Here is a 13,198-nt window from a genome sequence, read left to right as displayed (position 1 = left end):
GAGCCACCCAGGTGCCCCAAATCAAGTTTTGAAATGCTTATTCTTGGTTTGCTTCTTCCTAGAAAAGATAAATTATAGAACAAAGAATATTTACCACATAAATTTTTAATGACACTTTATTATGTTTTCTATTAGTTTGCTACAGTTGCTATCACAGAATACAACAGACTGAGTGCCTTAAACAACAAGAACTAACTTTTCACAGTTCTGAAAGCTGAAAGTCTAAGATCAAGGTGTGGGCAGATTTGGTTTCTCCTGAAACCTCTTCCCTTGGCTTCCAGGTAGCTCCCTTCTCACTCTGTCCTCAAGTGGCCCTTTCTCTGTATGTTCACTTCTCTGATATTTCTTCCTCTTCTTATAAAGACATGAACCATATTGGATTAGAGTCCCACCCTTATGACCTTATTTAACCTTAATTATCTCCTTGTTTTTTTAAAGCATTTATTTAAATTTAAGTTAGCACGCAGTGTAAAATTTGTCTCAGGTGTACAATACAGTGATTCAACACTTCTGTATATCACCTGGTGCTCATCATAACAGATGTACTCCATAATCCCTAACAACTATTTCACCCATCCCCCAACCACTTCCCCTCTGGTAACCATCAGTTCTTACCATAGTTAAGAGTCTACTTTTTGGTTTGCCACTCTCTTAATTGCCTTTTCAAATGCGCTGTCTCCAAATATAGTCACATTGGTTGTTAGGGCTTCAACACATGAATCTTAGGAGAATACAGTTCAGTTTATAACACATCTGTAGCTTTATATATTTTTTAAAAGTTCAGATTCTTTTATAATATACTACCAAAAGCTCTTATAATTTTTGCAGATTTGTTTTTAAAATTGTCTTTATTGATAATTATCCATAGAATTTTTAAGTTGTCATTTAATAGTTTTTTTTTAAACACATTTTGGATGTTTCTTAGACCTCTATTATATGTCCTTTATTTTAAAGGTAGCATACTGGGCAGCCCTGGTGGCGTGGCGGTTTAGCACCACCTGCAGCCCGGGGTGTGATCCTGGAAATCCCGGATTGAGTCCCACGTCGGGCTCCCTGCATGGAGCCTGCTTCTTCCTCTGCCTGTATCTCTGCCTCTTCACTCTCTGTGTGTCTCTATGAATAAATAAGTAAAAAATCTTTAAAAAAAAATTAAAGGTAGCATACTTTACAGAAAATGTGAAAAATACAGAAAAATTTACTTGCCATTTCCCCATTCAGAAATAATAATATGTCACACGTTAGCCTTTCTCTCTCTCTAATGTAGATAGCTAGCTAGATCATTGTGGGAGGGTTTTCCGCCATTTTAAAAGTTGGCATTTCGTTATGTTAATTTCCCCAGGTAATAGAGTAAATTTTGAAAGTATCATTTGGATTAGTTGCACAACATATCCTTTGAAAGTGTTATAATTTGTTTAATCGTTCCCGTTACTGAGCATTTCATTCTGTTTGACTCTGTCATAAATGTTATTGCAACCAATATCCTGAGCATGTAAATCTTTGATTATAGTTCTGATTTTGTCCTCTCTATATATTCACCAGGGAATAAATTTACCTCATGAAAAACTACACAGCTTTAAAGTTTTGGTGTATGTTATATGAAACAACTGTTTGAAAAGGTTTTAAATTAGACTCTCATCAAGTTTTATGACAATCTTGCTTTGTCACTGGCATCATTATATATTATTCCTTTTTTTAGGAATTTGGTGTAGTAAGCAGACAGATGTACTAGGTTAGTACATCGAGAGAGAGAGGGAGGGAGGTAAGGAAGAAAACATATTTATTATATCCAGTGGCTAATGTCATTTTGGAAGCTGATAAGTCCCAAGATCTGCTAGTCCGCTTTCTGGGGACCCAGGAGAGCTAATGGTGTAGTTCAGTTGGAAGACTGGCAGACTTGAGACTCATGCAGAACCAGTGCTTTAGTTTGAATCTGGAGGCAAGAAAAACCCATATCCCAGCACAAAACAATCAGGTGAGAGGAAAACCTGTCTTATTCACAGGAGGGTCTGTCAGCCTTTTTGTTTTGTTCAGGCCTTCAAAGGATTGGGTGAGAATCACTGACATTGGGGAGAGCAATCTGCTTTACTCAGTGTACCACTTCAGTTGTTAAACTAATCTGGAAACACCCTCACAGACACACCTAGGATAATGTTTGACCAAATATCTGAGCACCCTGTGGCCCAGTCAAATTGATACATAAAATTAACTGTCATAGTCGTTAAATATTTATGAGCTGTACAGAAAGTTAGGCCATAATTTTATTTTATTTATTTTAACGATTTTATTTATTTATTCATGAGAGACACACACAGAGAGAGAGGCAGAGAGATAGGAGAAGACGGATCTATGCAGGAAGCCTGAAGCGGGACTCAAGCCTGAAGCGGGACTCTGGGAACACACCCTGAGTCAAAGGCAGATGCTTAATTACCAAGCCACCCAGGTGTCCCAGGCCATAGTTTTAGAGTGATAAGAGAGAAGTTGAGCTAGCTTTTAGCTTTTTTGTGCTATAAACTAAGAGGGGAGGAGGAAAGAGAGAGAAGGGGAAACTTACTATGAGTGCTAGGTGCTTGTCTGTGCACCTGTTCACTGACTACCTTCTTTTATGTATATCTGGGATGGCCTGTGTATCGGTGTTCTGAGTATGTAATTATTTTCAAACCTGTGTTTGAAAAAAATTTTAAGTGGGCTTTTAATTTTGCAATGTCAAAGTAGTTTACTCAAAAATTATTGTAAAAGAAAATCAATAAATAATTTTTACCTTTCTAGATAATATATGCAGTTTATATTTTCATTAGTTTATTATTGATTACAGCAAATATATTATTTTGACTGAAGATTTTAAGTTACACTTATAATTCACTGTGTCTGTCTATTGTTAAGAGTCTGTATTTGTAATTTTTTAAAAACTTTTTATTTGAGAGAAAGCACAAGCAGACTCCTGACTAAACAGGGAGCCTAATGTGGGAATCCATTCCAGGATCCTGAGATCATGACTTGAGCCCAAGGCAGATGCCTAACTGACCAAACCACCCAGGCACCCCTAGAGTCTGTATTTGTAAATAAATGTTCATGTTCTTCTCAATTATATCTTCTCTTGCATATTTTTGCAGTGAAATGTCATTTAGTTTATTAAAATATTCTCTTCAGTTTAATTACTGTACCTATTTATTAAGTGACACATATAATTAAAAATACTCCTTTTGGGCAGCCCTGTGGCTCAGCGGTTTAGCGCTGCCTTCGGCCCAGGGTGTGATCCTGGAGACCAGGCTCCCTGTCTGTGTCTCTCATAAATAAATAAAATTCTTTTCAGTTTTTTTTTTTTAAGATTTTATTTATTCATGAGAGACACAGAGAATGAGAGAGAGAGACAGAGATACAGGCAGAGGGAGAAGCAGGCTCCATGCAGGGAGCCCGACGCTGGACTCCATCCCAGGTCTCCAGGATCACACCCCGGGCTTCAGGCGGCGCTAAACCGCTAAGCCACCGGGGCTGCCCTTTTTTCAGTTTTAGAAGAATGTATGTTTGTAGGAATTTATTTCTTCTAGGTTGTCCAATTTCTTGGCCTATAATTTTTTATAGTAATCTCTTATAATCTTTTGTATTTCTGTGCTGTTGGTTGTTATTTCTCCTATTTTATTTCTGATTATATTTATTTGGGTCTTCTCTCTCTCCTCTCCCCCTCTCTCCCTCTCTCCCTCTTTTCCCCTTTCCTCCATTTTTTTTTTGATAAGTCTGACTTAAGGTTTATCAATTTTTTCTTTCCAACGAATCAGTTCTTGGTTTCACTGATCTTTCCTATGTGTTTTTTTTTTCTTTTTAAAGTCTTTATGCCATTTATTTGTGCTCAAATCTCTATTATTTCATTCTAACCTTGGACTTTGTTCTTTTTTTAGTTCCTTTAGGTGTAAGATGAGATTGGGGTTTTTTTGTTTTTTGTTTTTTGTTTTTTGAGCTTTTTCTTTTTTCTCGAGATAGGCTTGTATAGTTGTATATTTTCCTCCTAGAATTGCTTTAGTTTCATCCCAAAGATTTTGGACCATTATGTTTTATTTTCACTTGTCTCCATGTATTTTTTTAAATTTCTACTTTAATTTCTTTGATGACCCAGTGTTTGTTTACTATCATGTTTAGCTCCAAGTGTTTGTGTTTTTTCCAGTTATTTTTTTTTTTTTTTTGTGATTGGTTTCTATTGTCATACTGTGGTTGCCATTGGAAAAGATACATGATATGATTTCATTCTTCTTACATTTATTGAGATTTGTGATCTATCCTGGAGAATGTTCCATATGCTTCCTTATTGGTTTCCTGCCTGAATGATTTATCCATTGGTATAAATGGGGTCTTAAAGTCTGTTCTATTATTATATTACTATCAGTTACTCTCTTTATTTCTGTTAATATTTGCTTTGTGTATTTAGGTTCCAATGTTGGGTGCATAGATATTTACAACTATCATATCCTCTTGTTGGATTGATCCCTTTATCATTATGTAATGCCTCTATATTTTGTTATAGTCTTTGTTTTAAAGCCTATTTTGTCTGATAGAAGTAATGCTACCCTAGGTTTTTTTGTTTACTTTTTTCTCTCATTTTCATGGACATCTTGTTTGAAACTCTCTATGGTTCTTAAACCTGGACATCTCTACTTTCCCCCCCTAGTTTAGGGACGTTTTCAGTTATTATTTTTTCATAGAAGTTTTCTGCCCCTTTGTGTCTCCTCCATCTTGGACCCTTATAATGTGAATGGTTGCTTGATTTTGTCCAAGATATCCCTTAACCTATCCTCATTTTTTAAGATTTTTTTCTTTTTGCTCTTCAGCCTGGTGACTTTCTAATTGCCTTGTCTTCCAGATGACCGATCCATTCTTCTGCACCTAGTAATTTACTCTTGCCTTCCTCTAGTGTATTTTTTGTTTTAGTTGTTGTATTCTTCAACTCTGGTTGTTTTTTTTTTTTTATTTTTTCTCTTTGTTGGAGGTCTTTTTTTTTTAAGATTTTATTTATTCATTCATGATAGACATAGAGAGAGAGAGAGAGAGAGGCAGAGACACAGGCTGAGGGAGAAGCAGGCTCCATGCCGGGAGCCCGATGTGGGACTCAATCCCGGGACTCCAGGATCGTGCCCTGGGCCAAAGGCAGGCGCTAAACCGCTGAGCCACCCAGGGATCCCCTTTGTTGGAGGTCTTACTGAGTTCTTCTCCACTCCTTTCCATCCCAGTGAGCATCTTTGTAACCATTACTTTAAACTATTTATCAGGCATATTCTGTTTCATTTTATTTATTTTTCTCATTTATTTGTTTTGTACTTTTTGGGGAGCCTATTCCTCTGCCTTCCCATTTTGCTTTACTTTCAGTGTTTGTTTCTGTTAGATTTAGAGGGAACAGTTACTTCTTCTAAATTTGGGAGAAATGATTTTGTGTATGATTGTTCTCTTTGTCGCCCATGTATGCTTTGTCATTTGGGCTGGCTGGCTAGAGCTGTGGCTGGAGCTGTGGGGCCAGGGTATGGGCTAGGAGTCATGGGGCCATGCTGGGGAGAGTGCTGGAGCTGAAGTGAGTCTAGGCTGAGGTATCCTAAGGCTCTCTGTGCAGAGGATGCCCTGGCAGGACAGCTAGAGTTGAAGTGGGTGCAGGCTAAGGGGTTCCTGGTGTTCTTTGTTCAGGGGACACCCCAGCAGGACTGTTGGAGCTGAAGGGCATGCGATCTGGTGATCCTGGGGCACTCTCTATAGAAAGTGCCCTGTATAGAAAGTGCCCTGGCAGACCAGCTAAAGCTGAAGTGGGTCTGAGCTAATGTGGTCCTGGGGCTGTCTCTGCAGAGGGTACCCTGACAGGACAGCTGAAGCTGAAATGGGCCTAAACTGGATTGTTCTCTGATTCTCTGCACAGAAGGTGTCCTGATGTGGTGTTGGGACCAAGATGGGACATGGGCCTGGGAGTCCTTGAGCACGCTGTGCAGGACACCTTGGTAAGACAACTATAGCTGAAGTGGCCACAGACTGAGTTAGTCCTGGGGCTCTCCACACAGAGGGCACCATGCCCAGTATGAAATGGTTTAAGTCATTGTGGTCCCTGGTCTCTCCATGCAAAAGGTGCCCTGGCAGGACAGCTGAGGGTAGAGGGTATAAGCCAGGAATACTGGGCTTCTCCACATAGAGGGTACCCTGGCAGGACAGCTGAAGCTGGGATGGGTGTAAGTTGGAGTGTCCCAGGGTACTCACCACAGGGGGAGCCCTGGCAGGGTAGCTGGAGCTGAGGCTGGTATGGTTGGTATCTTTTCTTCTTCTTTTAATAGTAGATTTTCTTTTAAGTAATCTCTGCACCCACCAAGGGGCTCAGGTCCTCAACCCCAAGATCAAGGGCTGCTTGCTTCATGGACTGAACCAGGCAAGTGCCCCTGGGTTAGAAGTTCTGGACATTCTGCACAGGGTGCACATCATCAGGGTGGCTAGAACTGAAAGCAGGTCTTGGTTGGGAGGTCCCAGAGTGCTCTACATGCGGTGTACCCTTGAAAGCTGTCAGAAGCTGATGTGATATGAGCCTGGTGTGTTCAGGGGTATCCCTGTGTACTCTGCCCTGGGGCACCTTGATGGAATGGCTAAGGCTGGCGTAGGCCCAGGACTCACTGAGTTGGCAGGTCAATTAGGGTACATGAGCCCTGCCTCCTTTTACATCAGCAAGGTGAAGGGGCACCATAAACCAAGGCTTTTGCCAGCACCTCTAACATGGAGAGAGTTCTGACATTTGGCTGAGCTCTAGGGCCGGCCTTTTTAAATGCTAGTTGCCCTTAGAAACCACAAACTTTCCTCTCTGCCCTTTTCTTCCTTGTCCCTCTGGGGCTGATGTGGGCTAGGAACCTAGTGCTGGATGAAGCAGCAAGCCAGGGGTGGTGATGGGACCCTGCTCCAGTCTGCCCTCTCAAGGTGGAGGGGAAGTGCAAATCATGGTGTTCATTAGTCCCTTAGATCCAGAAAGAGTTCTAGCAGCACCACTGCCCTTTGGCAGAGTTCTAGGGATAGCTCTTTTGTAAGTTGGTTGCTCTTTTAAACCAGGGCTTTTTTCCCTGTGTCCTAGGGAAGATAAATCTGCTCCTGGTCCCTCAGTACTATCCCTCCCCACTGCAGCATTCAGGTTGGGGACTCCTTCATTATCATCTCTCTCTCTCACTATTCTTTCTTGCCATTCTCTATTTTGTTGTGCAAAAGCTGTTTAGTCAGCCCTTGGTTCTTTGTCAGGAGATAGTATTTTATTTTATTTTTTTTAAAGATTTTGTTAATTTATTTGACACAATGAAAGCACAAGCAGGGGGAGTGGGAGCAGGAGAGGGAGAGGCTTCCTGCTTAGCAGGGAGCCTGACGCAGGGCTCCATCCTAGGGCCCTGGGACCACCTGAGCTGAAGGCAGACACTTAACCGACTGAGTCACTCAGGTGCCCCAGGAGGTAGTATTCTATAAAGAACTATGGATTTGGTGTGTCTATGGAGGAAGTGAGTTTAGGTTCTTCCTGTGTCACTAACTTGGACCAGAACTTCAAAAACAGCCTTTTCAGTTACCCTTGTTGTTGGGCGGGAGGAGGATGAAGACATTTTAAAATTGAATTTAGGTTGTCAAACTGGATTCTTTGGATTTGTAAATGATTCTCCAAGAGGTATTTGAAAATTTAAATTTCCTTAAATAATTTCTGAGATTCCTAAAATAAATGTACCTATGCTTTATGGAAGTAAAATAGATTTAATTAATTATAGTGCAGTTTTATGCAAGTTTTTTTAGTTGTAATTTTAATTTACATGCCAGTCTACCTGAAGAAAAGCCTCACCCTGTGTGTAAGAGATAAAATTAATCAAACCTCTATTTAAAGCCTGAAAAAAATATACCCCTAAAACACTCTTCCACTTGGAACTTGAATATTAAATTGTATCAACCACTAGCTTTAAGAATTGAACCAGATAATTCTTCTAATAAATTCAAAGCAATGTGTCCTCTTAATCAGATTGCTTATAGTGGTCTTGTTTTGAATTGCCTTGACCTGACTCTGTTGGATATTAAGCACAATATATATCATGTACATTTTATATTGCTGAAATTCCTGTCCCTGATGATTACATACTGAAGGTCTACTACATGTTGTTATAATTGGATCAAGCTAAAGATAAGCTTTTGTCCTTGAATCCAGCCTCCATCATGACTTGAAACAGACTTATATGTCATTAAAATTTGATCAGCAAAGGAGTAAGTATTTAGCTGAGGGTGGTGGTGTATGAGTCATATTTATAGCTGAGGTTTTTGTTTTTAAGACCAATAGTTCTCCTAAGACTCTTCCCAGAAGCATCAGCTTCTTCATCATCTAGGAATTTGTTAGAAATGCACATTCTCTGAATCAGACTCAGGGAGTGGGTCCCACAGTTTGTGGTTTAACAAGAATCCCAGGAGAAATTAATGCACTCTAAAGATCATAAACCAGTGTTTTAGATATTGTCCTTATAGGTATATAAATTGGTTATTAGCTTATCAAAATATAGACATTGAAAATCTTCAGCTCTCATTCGTTCTCCTGTAGGCAATTTGAGCATAATATGTTGTCTTTTATCAGTAGCCCACACATATATATTTAAGTCCCTACTGCATGTCAGGTACTAATATATACTAAATGAATGAATATGTACAGCAATAGCTGGTGTACTGCGAAATGAATATCCATTATCTCTAGTGTTGATCCCGTGAACCCTTGTGGAAGCTGGGCTGGATGGACCTGGATAACTCAAAGCTAATTGCCTTCAACCATGAGTACTTTCATCCATTTACTGTATAGAGTGCTTTACAAATATCATTTCATATGTGCTTAGTGACATGAAAAAGGTTGGAAAGAACTAATATAGAGTACAGATTTGGAATCAGACTGAGTTCAGATTTGGTTCCACTATATACAAACCTTTGGCAAATCATCTGATACTTGTCCTTATCTATAGAATGTGGATGGTAATTACATTTATGTATGATAAATACACAAATGTGTCTCAATATTTTGTTGATTGTAGTGAGGTTCAAAGTTTGGTATAGATTCTTACACAGTCAGTGCCAGCTATTCTTACTCTAGGAGTTCCTAGGAAGGAGAGGTTAAGTTGGCCTGGAGTAATCAGCAAAATTCCCACAGTTAGAATAAAGTTTGTGTTGGCTTATTAAGAGGTTTCATGTAACCTGGAATGGAGAGAGAAGTTAAGGGGGAAGAAGAGAATTAGGGACCAAATTCCAACAGAGATCATTCGTCCTAGGAAATGTTGAAGGGTTATAAACTAGTGGAATGTATTTCAGGCTGTATTCTTGGGAGCCCTTGGGTTCAGTTAACAAATGGTGGCAGAAGTTCATAGGGAGATTGAGTTGTCTGATATGTGTCCTGCTTCCCCTCTCCCCTTTAAATATCAAATATAGGGCAGCACCGGTGGCTCAGTGGTTTAGCGCCGCCTGAAGCCTGGGGTGTTGATCCTGGAGACCCGGGATCGAGTCCCACGTCAGGCTTCCTGCATGGAGCCTGCTTCTCCCTATGCCTGTGTCTCTGCCTGCCTTTCTCTCTCTCTCTCTCTGAATAAATAAATAAAAAATCTTTAAAATAAATAAATAAATATGAAATATATTTGTGTCTTCATCTACTTTCATATGTTGGAATTTTGTGTAAGATTTCACTTAAATGGAGGATTTTGCTACTTAAAAATGTTTTGAAAATACTGTTCTAGTTTATTTGTGGTATAGAATTTAGAAAAACATGGGGGATGAGGAAAGAGTAAAAGAAGAAAGATAAGTGCCAGAATGTAGTTGCTTTAAATGAACTTTGGTTTTAGTCAAGAGAAAGAAGTTGTTAGTGGATTTTATTTTATTTTTTTTTTAATTTTTATTTATTTATGATAGTCACACACACAGAGAGAGAGGCAGAGACACAGGCAGAGGGAGAAGCAGGCTCCATGCACCGGGAGCCCGACGTGGGATTCGATCCTGGGTCTCCAGGATCGCGCCCTGGGCCAAAGGCAGGCGCCAAACCGCTGCGCCACCCAGGGATTCCTGTTAATGGATTTTAAATAGGGAGGGGAATTATTGTTTTCAGGAGGTTAATCTAGAGAAGCATACACACTTGAAATGGGGAGGGAATAGGAATGGGATAAATAGTTCAACAGATTAAGTCTTATTGTAATAGTGATAACAAAATGGAAAAGGTGGATTTAAGAAATGTTTTGAGGAATAGTTTCTAGAGTAGCATCAGGAAAGAATGTAATTTAACTCAGATGATCAGCCTAGGTAATTAGAAAAGTTAGAAGTTCCATGAACATAGGTGATGGGTAGGAAACTGAATTGTCTAGGATTAGAGTGGAGGAGAAATTGATCATAAGTTTGGTTTTAGGTGTAAATTTGAAATGATGTCCAAATAGAAATTCTTGTTGGTTCATTGGTTGGCTTGTTTGTTCCTGACTTCATTTCTTGATTATTTATTGAGTACTTATATTGCGAAAGGCACTGTTTTGTGAGAAGAAACATGAGTATGTGGATTTGAGAGTCATTGAAGTAAAAATGAGAGAAAAGTCCTTTGATGGTAAATAATCTGGTGAATGGTCATTGATATAAAAATGAGAGAAGGGCAGCCTGGGTGGCTCAGCGGTTTAGTGCCACCTTCAGCCCAGGGTGTGATCCTGGAGACCGGGATCGAGTCCCAAGTCAGGCTCCCTGCATGGAGCCTGCTTCTCCCTCTGCCTGTGTCTTTGCCTCTCTCTCTCTCCCTCATGAATAAATAAATAAATAAAATCTTTTTAAAAAATGAGAGAAAAATCCTTTGAAGGTAAATAAGCTGGTGAATGGAGAGTATAGAGAGAAATTTAGAGAGCAGAGAAGTCAACCAGGAGGGAATATCCACTGTTTGAGATGGAAATGGAGGAGCCTAAAGTAAAAGCAGAATTATCAGAAATATTGGAGTAAAAGAGAGAAAACAGTCCAGGGTCATTGACACTGCAAAAGAGGACGATTTCAAGAGTAAGGTATACTTGCTACTTTAGGCATGGATATTGATTTTAGGAAGGCACTCTAGGATAAGAACAGAAGACAGATTTCCTAGTCTTACTGACCGTATGTGGAAATGGAGGCAATGGAAATAGAGTATTTATTCTTGAAGTCTCAGAAATCAGGAAGAAAAGAAATAGAACAGTAGCTACAGAAGACGACTGGGCCCCCATCTAAGGTAGCACCTCCTGCTACTCTTTTCCCCCTTATCCTGCTCAATCTTTTTGGCATAACATTTATCAGTACCTGAAACAATATATATTAAGTTATTAGTTTATTTTGTCTCATAAGAATGTAAGCTCTACTGGGGTACTGGGGGCAGGGCTTTTTAAATTTTTTTGTTATATACATAACTGACACTCACTGAATAAAGGAATTAATGAGGCAAAAAAAAAAAAAGAAAAAGAAAGAAAGAAAGAAAGAAAGAAAGAAAGAAAGAAAGAAAGAAAGAAAGAAGACAACTGGGCCAACCAAAGATTGTTTTTATGCCCCAATGGGCAGAATCAGTGAAACTCTTAGAAATGGAGATGTTCTGGGAATAACTGAAAAAACAAGGCTCAAGGAAAGGGAAAGGTAATTTGTAAATATATATTCATAGTGTAAAAATCTCCTCCCATATGATGCTCTCTGAGAGTAGGGAACATTTCTGCCTTTTTTACTGCCATACGCTTGGCACTGGGCACAGCACCTGAGAGTTATAGATGTTCAATCGTTTATTGAATGAATTGCATAAGGAGTTCAGTGAGGATCCCTATTTGTCTGAGACCTGAAGAATGTATGAGGACTTTAAGTTGGTTAAGAAGTGTTTAAAGGAAAGAAGAAGAGCTGGGGAAACTCATGCTGACTGCTCATCTTTTCAATAAAGTAGGCAGGCAAATTATTTACCAGAAAGGTCCAATGCAATTAAGGCTTAAGGAAAGTTGAAGAAAGTGTAGAATAACACTTTCTGGAAATATGCTAAGTAACTCACCTAAAATAAATAAAACGATTGGTAAGCTACAGAATGATTACAATTTGATCATTTACTGAATGCCTAGCATATGTCAAGCACTACAATTAATACTTTACATGCAATTAATACTTTACATGCACCATCTTATGGAATCCTTTAAATAGTCCTAGGAAATAGGTATTATTTATGTCTAGTTTACTAATGAGAATATTGTTCTAAGCCATAAATTTGTAATTGGCTAAGTCAGCACTTTATACTACTTTCTTTAGTAATGTCCTGTGGCCCTAGAGCAGAAGCAGAGAGGACGGATGGTAAATTTATTCTGGTTCAGGAACTGACAAAACAGGCATGCTGTTATTAAATCCTTCCTATGTTCCTTATTTCATTTAATCTCACAACAACACTGCAAGGTAAATATTGCCTTCCTTTTATGGAGAGTTTTTTTTTTTTTAAGATTTTATTTATTCTTGAGAGACAGAGCGGGGTGGGGGGGGCAGAGACACAGGCAGAGGGAGGAGCAGGTTCCACGCAGGGAGCCTGACATGGGACTTGATCGTGGGTCTCCAGGATCACGCCCTGGGCCGAAGGCAGGTGCTAAACTGCTGAGGCATCCAGGCTGCCCCTTTTATGGAGAGTTTAATGAGTTTTTCCCAGGTGCAGAGGTGGCACATGATCAGACCCCAGTTAGAACCCAGGTCTGTTTTATTCCAAACCCTGGGCTTTTCCCAGTGATCTCAAGAAGAATAGATAATGTTTAGGTTGACATTGGTGTGACCAACCATATAGACTTAAGAGGCCACAGTTAAGAACAGAGATTTTCAGTTTTAATCACCTGAGCTTTAGTCATATCAATTAAAATGGGGACAATAGTAATGCCTGCTAAAATGTTGTAAAGAATTAAGTATATATATGAAATACTATGTAATCTGTAAAGTGTCAAACCAATATTAGTTAATAATTTAAAAACAATAAATGTTATCTATAATCATTTACATGTTTTCTCAATGTACTAATGAACCTTTAACTTGTAGACTGAAACCTTAATAGTTTACTGATTGGTTATGTTAATTATAATAGTTGATTGTTTTGGTTTTTCTTTCAAAGCACACTTTGTTTTGTTTGAATATTCACATCAGTGATATCCTAAGAAAGTAATTTGAATGCAATAAAAAGTAGTTTCACTGTTGTTCTTGGGTACCAATTTTTCAAGGT

General features: G+C 39.0%; 1 protein-coding gene across 2 annotated transcripts in view; it reads left to right on the top strand.

The window, feature by feature from the left end:
- The window catches only part of PRIM2 (DNA primase subunit 2), a 311,113-nt gene that overhangs the window by 209,000 nt on the left and 88,915 nt on the right, over positions 1-13,198 (top strand). The gene's annotated exons all lie outside the window — the stretch shown is intronic.

Source organism: Canis aureus, chromosome 7 (genome assembly GCF_053574225.1).
Source record: "Canis aureus isolate CA01 chromosome 7, VMU_Caureus_v.1.0, whole genome shotgun sequence".
In the NCBI taxonomy this organism is placed as follows: Eukaryota; Metazoa; Chordata; class Mammalia; order Carnivora; family Canidae; genus Canis; species Canis aureus.
The sequence above is the reverse complement of the archived record's forward strand: the minus strand, read 5'-3'. Positions and strand labels throughout refer to the sequence as shown.